This window comes from Octodon degus, unplaced genomic scaffold (genome assembly GCF_000260255.1).
Source record: "Octodon degus isolate 3935 unplaced genomic scaffold, OctDeg1.0 scaffold00004, whole genome shotgun sequence".
In the NCBI taxonomy this organism is placed as follows: Eukaryota; Metazoa; Chordata; class Mammalia; order Rodentia; family Octodontidae; genus Octodon; species Octodon degus.
The window spans coordinates 30,709,577-30,721,887 of record NW_004524580.1 but is presented as its reverse complement, the minus strand read 5'-3'; positions in this window follow the sequence as shown (position 1 = coordinate 30,721,887).

The window sequence follows — 12,311 nt, the reverse complement described above, 5'->3', positions numbered from 1 at the left end:
AATGATTGAGCATCACACAGTCGAATGGAGTGGTGAAACATTTTTTTCTAAAGAGAAAATTCAAGTTAAGAAAGATTGTTTGATATATCTTCTTAAATCATACCACATTTTTCATGTTTGCTACTTATGAATAAATATGAACTTGGAATGTCCCTTGATTCTCAGAAAAATATGACCACTACATGTCAATATAAATCTCTATGCTGCCTGGGGTCAACAGAGTACTATTAATGCACAGGTTCAGTACAAAAGCATAAAGTTTGGTATTCAAATTGTTGCTCTTCTTATTAATAGCTCTATGACCTTGAAAAAAACACTTTAAACTCTATTATCCTCTTACAAAAATGAAGATAATAGATGATAATTTATGTAAAGTGTTTGGGATCATGCCAGAGAAAAAGAAAGTGCTAAATTATTATCAGCAATCATTGCCAAATTATTTTAAACTTTAACATAAATTCAGATGGTGTAGGATTGTATAATGTATGCTTAGCCATAGAAACTTTATTGTAGAGGCTATAAGAAATAATGGTGACATTTTATGGCTAAAAAATATCAAGAACTGAAAATTGATCAAATTAAATTATGATTTTAATCACAAGAATTACAAAAAATCAACCTAAGTGTTACATGATATATAATTTTTTCTTGAGACAAGGTCTCCCTAGTAGTACAAGCTGGCGTTAAATTCACTACATAGCCTTGGCTGACCTTAAACGCATGCCAATCATTCTACCTTATTCTCCTGAGTATAGGTATTTCAGTGTCATACTGCCTTGCTTGGCAATAAAGTAACTTTTCTTAAACCAATTGACAAACGGTATTCTGAAAATCAAACGTGAGATCACTATCACCTAAAATTAATTCAGTCATAATAACTGCAAAATCCTTTTGTGTTGCATTACAAAGTTTCATCACTAAAGGAAAAACCTTCTAAAAACTGAACCTGTAAACTTTGGTATGCATACCATGCATAAATTTCATCAGTTGCTACACTTTCTGTATGACATATTACCTATAGATATGTTCATAGTAATTGTGCCAAAAATCTAAAGCTAAGAATAACACACACATCTGGAAAAAATACTGCCGGGGAGATAGCTCAGTAGAATAAGTGCTTGTCTGGCAAGTGCAGGGTCCTGAGTTCAATCCCCAGTATGGCAAAAAATAAAAATAAAAATTTTATGTATTTAGTACAGGGTCTTCAGGGTCTCACTACACAGATCAGACTTGTGGCGATCCTTCCTGTTTTCATTCTCCTAAGCACTGGGATTACAGATATGAGCCACCATGTCGAGGTGTGGGGCCAGCATGGCAGGCTGAGGATCAAATGCCTGGCCCTTGCATCTCTACACACAAATTTAAGGGCACCCAAAGCTTTGAAATTCTCTGTATGTTATGACTTATCAGGCTGAGTTTCAAGGATATAGCATATATAATAATTCAATGGTGCATTCCTAGATATATGATAACAGCAGGGGGCATGTGTAACCTAGCCATTATCAATATATTTATTCAGCACTGGTATAGTTAAATGTATTCATATTTAATGCACATATAAATCACCTGGTAAAAATCACTTAAAATGCAAATTTGTAGTAACATCTCAGAATGTTGTGCATTTTTCACAGATGATTATTTCAAATAGTTATTTTACTTAGAAATAATTGCACTCACCATATATATCTTAATCTCTCTTATGTTTTTCAAATTTTTGAAGTATTTCTCTTTGTGTATGAGGAAATGATTCTGCTACACAATGTTTACATTCATTGTGGGTAATAGGTATTTATAAACAAAATGTCTTATCTCTTTTAACCTTCCTTTCCTCCACTCTTCCTTCCATCTCTTGGTTTCCTTATTATAGGGAGCCCTTCCTGGTCTTTGTCTCATTTCAGGAAGTTTACATTTGTAATCTCATGAATTAGCTATTGGAATTCCTTCAATTTAATTCCAATCTACCACTTCCAATGTAACCACAGGTGAAAACAAAGTCTCTAAGACATACATATATATAGTTATAGTTGTTATAGTTATAGTTATAGTTATAGTTATAGTTATAGTTATAATTATAGTTATGATAGATATATAGCTACCTTCTCTTAGTTTATTGAGAAAGGTTTGTACTAATATTGTTTAGACAAAATATCATGTCTGCATCTTGTCCTCTGAATAGCTACTATGAAGACAATAATATGTAATGTATTAAATAGTGTAACTGCCCTACAAAAAAATGAACGCCCCATGGGTGACTGTTTCCCCAGTGGCGGGCCCTGAAGAAGAGAATAGCTAACTGACCTCCCCACAACTACCAGAGGACAGCTAATTTCTGTCTGGCTTCAGAGCCACATCCTTAGCCACAGTGTGAAGCCGCCTTACCCACCATATTATAACTACATATAAAACTACTCTGTACAGCGAGTAACAGCCACAGAAAGGGAAAAAAAAATGGCTCTCCTTTTCATTGCTGTCATCCTTGGTCCTGAATCTGATCCATGGTACACGGTTGGTAATAACGTCCGTTGTGTGACAGAGCACACGCTGTATTTTATTTCTATGCCTCTATATTCTGAACTTCTAGAAGTTAGGGACCTTCCATTTTCATCTCTACCTTAAGAAGCTTTAAATATCAAGGATTCTCATTAAGTATTTAATGAGGCCATGGTTGTGGAGTGAAGAGATCAAATAAAGGGCGCAGAGGGTTAATAGTCTATACAGATTTAAAAAGTGCATAGAGCCCAGTTAAGCAGGCGACAGGTCAGCAGCAGTGGAAGACAAATAGAAGTTATGTGAAGGCAACCAGGGCTGGGACTTCCGGGATTGACTTCTTATCAAAGAGTATAAAACTCACCAGTAACCTAAGAAGAGGGATTTAAATTAAGAAGACACTGTTTCAGTCTCCTAAATGATCACATTGAAATTAATGACACCTGAGTGCTGGCCCCACCCCTGGGGTACAGAGACTGGGCGTGGTGGCGCCCCTGTAATCCCAGGGCTTGGAAGGCTGAAAACGGAAGGATCACTACGAGTCCGATCTACGTAGCAAGACCCTCTAGACCCTCTAGACCCTCTACTAAATACATTTTTAAATAAAGAAATCAATGACGCCTGAGAGTATAGTGACATGATTTTCATGCTTGTGGCAATTTAAATTGGCACAGTTAGAGCAAGTCATTAAATACATATATACTCTGGTGACTTTAATTTCTTCCATGATAATCTATTGAAGATATGATGAAAATGGTGGAAAATAGCTAGGTGTCTTTCTTAGTTAAAATAGTAAAAAGATCAGAATCAATTAAGATTATATCACCATTACATTTTTATTTAAGAGGATGTAGAGACACGTTCACTGTACATTTGCCTAGATTTTTAAAAGCCTGAAAAAATCCTCCAAGCATTCACAGTGAATAGCTCTGGGTGATAGAATTATGAGCAGCTTGAATTTTTATTTTAATAGTTCACCATATTTTCCAAATGTTTAAGCATTGGCACACATTTTTTTTCTTAATCAGATAAAAACAATAAATGTTACCAAAAAACTGCAAACTAAGTTGCAGCTGACCACACAGCCCATCATAAATAAACAAGCTGGAGTGAGCTGTTTCCAGAAAACAGATGTAATATCTGACAGGGAGGTGGGAAATCACTCTAGCCAAAGGCCCTTCTCCTTCAGCAAAGCAAAGATTATGTTGCTAAAGGACACCCTGGGAAAAGAGTACAGGCATCAAGGAATTCGACGGCCCAATAGTTGTTGGAAGGAGTCATATAGGTTTACATCTGCCTATTAAATATGACTTGGAGGAAACCTTAAAGCAAACAAATCCCAGCTCTGCAGAGGTCTAAGTGAGGGAGCTGCCAATCTGCAGCAAGAGCCAATGCAAGCTTTGGACCCTTGATTTGAGGCTCTTAGGGGGAAGGAACTGGAGACCTAAAACCCTGATTCCTGGCCCACACCTCTCCTCTCTGCTTGACCCCCATTCTGCTTGAGACCTTCTTGGTTGATGCTTCCAGGCTGTTGGACTTTTTCCCCAAAGCCCTGATTGTATCCAGTCACCAGGACTTTGGAGGAATGATGCGAGGGCTCTCTCTGGCTTGCCCAGTGCATCCTTGAATTGTCATGCAAGAAGCTACGTGTCCTACACTAAAGCCTGAAGCACAGAGAGAAGCTTGGCTTTCACCTCGTCATGGCTCTGCTCTGCTCTTGACTGCACTGGATGGACTCTTCCCAGACACACCGTGGGAACAGGACCTAGGATTCTCTTGATTTCTTTTTTCTTTTCTTTTCTTTTCTTTCTTTCTTTCTTCCTTTTTTCTTTCTTTCTTCCTTCCTTTTTTTCCTCTTCATTTTCTTATGGTGCCAACCTTGGTGACAATATTTTTGTCCAAGTAACCAATAAATAATGTTCATTAATTTGCTGGTTGATGACTTTCCACTTTTCAGAGTAGGTGGCACATGTCGTTATTCCACCAGTCTTGCCACTCCATCTAACACCAACAGCGGACAATGGAAGTCAGGCACAGAGCTTTTTCCGAAGTGCAGGAGCCCTGGCAGGCTCCCACTTGCTGCAAGCACCACCAGTGCATCAGCTCACGGAGGAGCTCCAGTCACTGCTGTTCTCACTGAAGGATGAAGTTCAGACTTGCACGACCCAGCCATCCTGCTAGCATGTGACACCTTGCAAGGCCACATGACCCGGCCCACAGGTGCAGCCCCATGCAGTCACTGCCTTATCCTGCCTATCAGTCCTCAAGATGAGCCACCCTTTTGCTTTGGCTACGCCACATTGGGCCGTCAATTCAGTTCAAGAACTTACTTAATTCAGCCTCAAAGTCATGGCCTTATCCACAACAGTCTCTGAGAATCAGAATTAATTCCTTAAGCATCCAAACCTTTCATGGATCCCTTGGTCCCCTTGGAAGGGCAGGGATTGTGCATGTCCTAACCACTCCTGCAGCCTTAGCACCAAGTACAAGTACCTGCTTGGGAAATATTTATAAAATGAGGAAATGATGTCCATTCATCAAAAAGTATATAATTGCTGAGAGACGCCATGAGTCAATATTTTCTCATGTGCTTGCATTGTAGAAATTACATCATACTGACATATCTTTTAAAGAAAAGTAATCAAGTTTGAAATTGCAATGAAACTTCTCTTGAAGGGGGTTTTATGATCAGTAAAGCATTTAATATAGTTAAAGTTTATAGAAGTTATTCTGAGATGACTAATATCCAAAAGCTTCAAAGACAATAAAGCAAACTGAATGATAGATTTCGACTGAACATGATTTCAATTATCTTTGATAATTCAGAAGGTACCTCAGGATCACGAATACCCCGGGCCCCCCATTATGCATCAATTACTCTTCCCAGCAATAATTGTTAGTAGGAATTTCTGGTCGTTAAATGCCAAATTAACGAGCTGTTCCTGCCTTCGAGCCCATGTGCACACAGATGCTGCCAGACTGAGGCTGAATGAAATATTTTTTTATTTGACTGCTTTTAGACTTTTCCCAGTAGAGTAATTTCAACTCTAATTGCGTTGGAAGAACTTCATTTGATAGCCAACATGGCTAGTTTCTATACTCGTCTCCAAAAAATAAGATGTCATTGATTAAGTCCATTACATTGGCATTAGTTAGTAATCCCAGGCTCTACTTTTTATGACCATGTGTGGCCTTAAGAAAAGTCACTTAACTTTTCTCTAGAGAAGTCGTCTTTTTATAATTTTATATTTGAACTATTGCTATTATAATTCTCATCATAAATATCCCCTTAACTTTTAAAAGGTATAACCACAGTACCTACCTTATAGTATTATGGTAAGGGTTACACATATTGGAAACACTTGGCAGATCCCAATTGTCTAATTAGAAAAGGACTATTATGATTAGGAGGTTTATTCTCTACTCACCATTGAATACAACTTCAACCAAAAAGGATCATCCTCTCCCCACCCAGGGACTCTTCTATGTATTCATTCAATTATTCAGCATTTATTTTGAACAGGCACTATGTGCAAGTCCCTGAATCAAGCATGAGCAAAGAAACAAAGATTAAAGGAACTCAGCATCTGCCTTAAAGGAGCTCAAGGCCTAATGGGAGAGACAAGCACACAACCAGACGACTGTCAAGCAATGTAGTGTGTGCACACCCACTAGCCGGGAACAGCTGGATAGGTGGGGCTCAGGGAGGACTTTCTTGGGGAAATGACACATCTTAAAAGCAACATAGAAGGCGAGGGGAGTGGAGAAGAGGAGTAATGAGCAGCTGTTGGACAAAGGACACTTCAAGTAGAAGGAACACTTACAGAGAAGCAAGAAAGAATATGGTTCATTCAGATGGCTTGGAATTGGCGGAAGACACAATCCAAGGCCCAGTGTGACAAGTGATAAGATGGGAATGGTTGGTAGGGACAAGAACACAGAGGGCCATTTAGATCATGAGCCATGAAAACTTTAGAGACAGAAGTCATAGAGCTTGCACCTCCCACTGCAGTACCGTTAGAGTTCTCCCGTCCTCTGGCACGGTTCTCAGGACAAGGGAAGATGGAATGATGGTAGATGCCCAAGGCAGCAGGCACAGGAAGCAGTTTTCTCCTAAAGTAATGAAGTCGTTAGGGATAGATTGAGTTTGGGTTAAAATGCTCAAGAAGGAAGGATTCCAGAAATGTTTGTTTGGTCTGGATTGCTTCACATTTTTCCAAGTTAGGCACCAAAGCTAGTGGGATAAAAGAACATCTTAAAAGCAACAGCATTTCTGTAGACCTCTGGGGAAGTTCAGAAGAGACCCCTTGCTCGGAGGAAGCCGCATGTCCTGGCCTTCATCTCTGTATCGGTTATACTTAAAGACCGCTGCGGTCTCCTGAGCACAGAACACGATCGGTGGGAATGCAGAGCTCTCTGCGTACACACTATTAAGAACATTACACTCACAGGTGCCTCGCAGGCCCATGACCCGTGGCCTGTATCCTTGTATTCCAAGAAGTTCAGGATCCCTGCAGCTCAGCCAAGTTTGGACATTAATGTCCCAAAATCAGCAAATAAATGTTGCATTGTAGCCAAGGCAGCAGCAGCTGCTTCTGAGAATATAATGGGGTAAAGAGGGGACACAGGAGGCTTTGCTAAGTTTCCTTTCTCCGTGAAATGAAAGAAATGAATCTTTAATGCTGAGTTTTAAAAAGGACTAGTAACCCTTTATGAAGATATATACACCCATTGTGCATGCAAAGCAACATAGAGAACAGAGTTGCTAGCCCGGATGACTGCAGACAGACGTCCTTCTGATACAGTCACCTAAACCGTCTTGGATAACGGCGAGGAAACACCACTCACTGTAGAACTGTCTGAAATTCTGCACCCCATTCAGTTGTATAGACGTGGTTCTCAATTACATTCACCCCCAAAGAAAATACCAGAAATGCTGATTTGTAAAAAGAACTTGACATTTGTGGGAAGGAACGAGCCTCCTCAAAGCATTCCGCAACTTAAAAAATCAACAAGACTCAGCAAAATCCACAAGAACGAAAGGGGTGACGGGAGATGCCTTTGAGTTGACCGTCACTCTCGAGCACGCACAGGTGTGCACACCTGCATGGAGCAGCGGCGGGCTCTCTTCAGTTTAAAGCAGGCTACCCGCGTGGTCGCATTCACATCCCATTTAATCCTGAAGAATGTGAGCGCACACCTGCCAGCGCATCAGTAATGGATTTGACCCCTCAAACCTGGAGTAGGGAAGGCATCGAAAGTACAATGAGAATGTGGCCTTGGAAGGTGGCCATGATGGGCTGCGTCGGGCTGCTAAGGATCGCAGAAGAAGCCGGGGCACAAAAGGATGTGGCTTTTCAAAGAACAGGTAATCCAACAATTGCTTGATATTAGCCCAGAGACCGGAGGGATGAAGGCCAGACTGTTAGTCATTTTCTCCTCACTGTCCTGGGTCATTCATCCCTCACAACATCTCAGCAAAATTTTAAAGCATCAGCATACACATCATCTGAGGACAGCTGTCCGGCTCTGGGCAGAGACCACAAGTGATCTGATTTCCTTATCCTTTTTCCGTGATTGAGCTGGCCCAGTAAAAGGCCCACTCAGCCACACACAGATGTGTTCTCCAAATAGTACTAACTGTTGTAACTCATTTAAAGCACGTTTACAGATTTTACCAAAGCATAATTCTATTTTTTCCTCCACTGTCTGCAGGATCAGACTAGGCTTCCATATGCTGGCAAATCCCACAGTTCTCCTTACCCTGAGCCTCGGTTCCATTAATGTATAATGTACTTGTCTTCTGGGTTTAAGTTTCTCCAGTCAAACTGGGATTTCCTGGGAGGCAAAGATTAGTATTCATCCTTTGCTTGTCTCCTCCATACCAAAGCCCTTCCATGATAAGGAAGGGCTTCATGAAAACAGCACACAAACCGATTGGCACAACGACGTGATTGTTGATGTATGACTGACCCAATCAGTTAGTGCAAAAGACAAAAGATTTAGCAGTGTCCTCTGCAACTGAAGGGAGCTGTCATTTGGGGGTTACTTATACATCCTTGGTGGGTTAAACACCGGGCTAGGAAGCCACTGAAGCTCTGTGCCCCCCATGTGGTCCACACCACACACTCACAGGTCACTATGGAAAGATCTGAAGTTGAATCAGAAGACCACCATCTAGGATGTAAGTACAGGAGCATTGACTAGAAAGATCAATTTATAGTTTCTGTCATCTTTGGCTCATTTTGCCACGAGAACACAAGGTCAAAGTCCCCAAAGAAATCCAAAAGATCACCAAGCTAATCGACAAAGCAGAACTGGCTTGGTATACATAAGGGGATACACCCTGGGGAGTTTTGCAGGGCTTGAATACATGCAGTTAGTCACTCTGGTGATTTCAAAGAGGCCAAAGGAAACAAATGAGGCTTTATTTGGGGTTATATAAAATGAGACCATGTCAGAGACATAAATCATTGGGGGAAATGTTTCAAATCCAAGGTAAACCATCGTGAAATGTTCCCTGTCTGGACAGCGTGCCCTCCAGGAGAGCTGAATTTACACAAGGTCGAACAGAGACCAAGGTCAGAGGCAGAACCAGGAATACAACTCCTAATTCCCAATTTGCTTCAAATCCAAACCAAGTGTTACATTCAAGGCTAAAACATGCATTATATCAGAAATACGTCAGCCTTGAATAAAACAAAACAAGTTCACTGGGATCATGGAAATCCTATCTTTAAACAACGTGGTTTTAGCAAAGATCCTTCCTGGAAACAGCTTGCCAAGCCAACCATGACACTGACCAACGCATGGATGGCTTGAGTGCCACCAGGGGGTACACAGCACTGTCCTTTCTTTCTTTCTTTCTTTCTTTCTTTCTTTCTTTCTTTCTTTCTTTCTTTCTTTCTTTCTTTCTTTCTTTCTTTTTTGTGGAACCGGGGACTGAACTCAGGCCCTTGCACTTGCCAGAGAAGCACTTATTCCACTGAGCCATCTCCCGGGCCCCATCTAGCACTTTCACATGTGTAGTCACTGGATTGTGAGGGTTGCTTTAGGCAGTGTACATGGTAGGACCTATCACTGCCGAGTGTGGAGAATACCGGGGCCACGAAGGTTAAGGGGGTTCCAAAGCCTACTGGCTACCAAGGGAGAATGCTAAGACTGATTCGGTGACTCTCTGTCCCCATTACATTCCTTTCAGTAACTTACACTCTGCCTGGTGTGGACCACTGCAGGAGAGATTACAGGAATGCAAAGGATGAACCCCTGGGGAGACAGGGCTGATGACACATGTGAAAATCTCTCAAGCTCTCAAAATAGATGCACTTTACCCAGTAACATTAAAATGTGGAAAAAAAAAAAAAAGATATAGCTGCTAGTGAATTGTAGGATCTCAACAATCTCAACAATTAAAGATACATCCTGATATGAAACGTTGAGATGTAGAAACAGAGCAAGATGGACCTCTCAGAACTCACGAGCTGGAGCAGCAGAGGACAGAACCTGACATCTACTAACTGAGTCGGTATTGATGTCTCTTTAGTCTTTCAATCACTTCATGGGCGGGAGGGTCATGAATGAGACTATTTTCTGTGTGACACATGTGTGGCATCTTCTGAGACAGGTATTATGCAAACCATTGCTTAAAATCCACTTCAGAAGCCAACCAGTGGTTCTTTGTGTTCATACAAATTGCCAACACCAAACACAGTTCAAGTTTTGAGTAACTGAGAGGGAGGTAGATTTAATGCTGTGCTAAGATGCTCATAAATACCACCCAAATCTATATGTGACAGAGGATACCAAAATATAAACGAAATTCTTAAAAAGGACCTTGGGAATTTCTTATATGAAATGAACCATTGAGCCATCTCCCTGGCCCCAAAGATTTAGGGTTTTTTGTTTGTTTGTTTGTGTTCTTTTTTGCAGAACTGGGGATTGAACTCAGGCCCTTGCACTTGCCAGGGAAGCGCTTAAGCTACTGACCTATCTCCCCGGCCACAGCATTTTGGTCTTAAAAAGATTATATTAATCCGATGATCCTCTAGGCTACTCTGGAAAATTTGGCCTCTTAACAGCCCCTTTGCTAAGAAATACAAAAAGAAAGGATAGGTGCCCTGTCTTTACAAAAAATGGAATTTAGAAACAGTAGGAGTTAAGAAAAACACAGAAGCTTGGTTAAGCAGGAGGAAGATTAGGGAACACCCTTTCCTGAGTGAAGGCAAATGATCTTTCAAGTTATTGCTTAACTCTATATTTTCTATGACAGGAACCTTTTCATGTCTCAGAAATAGTCATCCCATAGTCAGAAATTTGGGAAATTCTGAATATAATGGGCTCGCCTACAGAGCTGCAAAACACATTAGCATGCTAACAGCACTGGGAAGGCCTGCAGAGTGGAGATGGATTTCAATTTGACAGCATTTAAGAATGACAGAATTGGGGGCAGGAGAGATAGCTTGGTTGTCTAAGTGCCTGCCTGGCAAGAGCAAGGACCTGGGTTTGATCTCCGGTACCGCATGCCATACTGACCCTGGAACCCTAGATGCGCCATGCAGGCCACCAAAACCAAGCATGATGGCGCACGCCTATAATCCCTGGGGAGTCTGAAACAGGAGGATCACGATGAGTCTGAGCTGTGTAGCAGGACCCTGTACCAAATACATAAATAAATAAGATTAAAAATAAATAAAGAAAAGTGACAGAATTGAGACTCAAACCAGGTCAAGTTTTGAAATTCATGTTCATAATCACCCCTCTGTGTTCTAAACAAATATTTTCTCATTTTAATTTTTAAATATTAAATCACACGTAAAAATGAAATAGATATATCCATGTGCCAAAGGCAGAAATGAACAAATATGAACATTTTTCATGTTTGTTTCTTATCTTGACATTTGAAAAGACACTGAAGATACTACAGTGAAGGTGAGATCCTCTTTCCCCACCTTAACATGCCCTCATGTTCTTCTCAGAAGCAAACCCCACTGTGAAACGAATGTGCATGCCTCGAGTTGATGCTTCCCTATTTTATAACAAATACATGTTTGCAGACAGTGTCTGGCACCCCACATTTGAAATACTATATAAATATTATCCAAATATATATCACTCTAATGTTTCCATTCTCATTCAATATCATATTTCTGAGAGCTAACCCTTCATTTTAAACATTAGATAACACTTCATCATCCAGTAGGAAGGGAGTTCATTTATTTGATCTTCTACAAACAAACCTTTCTTTGCTTCCAATTTTGCTCCAACCAAAAGACACTGAAATGAGCATGCTTGCTCTGTCCTTGAGTATCTGTAGAGGTCCCCTGGGGTGCACACCTGGAGGCAGAGTTGCGAGGTCATGGATTTTGCGTATTTCCAATCTTGCAGGACATTGCCAAATGACTCTCACACGACCTTCCTGCCCATTTCCTATTTAGTCCACACACTCTCCCAAAGCACAAGACACTACGAGGAAAGCTGACAAGGTTGTGCAGGGAACCAGCAAACCCACATCCAAGTTCTAACAGTTGTCTTCCAGCGGTACTTGAAAAGCTTTTAATCTTAGTCTTCTTTAGCATATAGTGGGGATGATAATATTCTGCTGGACTAACTCCCCAGGCTTTGGTGGAAACACAAGTAAATTATGAATATTTCACAAGTAAAATATGAAACACGAGTAAAGTGAATGTTCTGTGTACACCAAGAAGTACTCAGTTGTGCTGTTACGATTTAGTCCTAAATATTCTCCCAAAGCCTCGTGTGTTCAGACCTGGGGCTTTTGGAAGGTGACCAGGTCATCAGGGTGCTATACTCCTCAGCAGATTAGC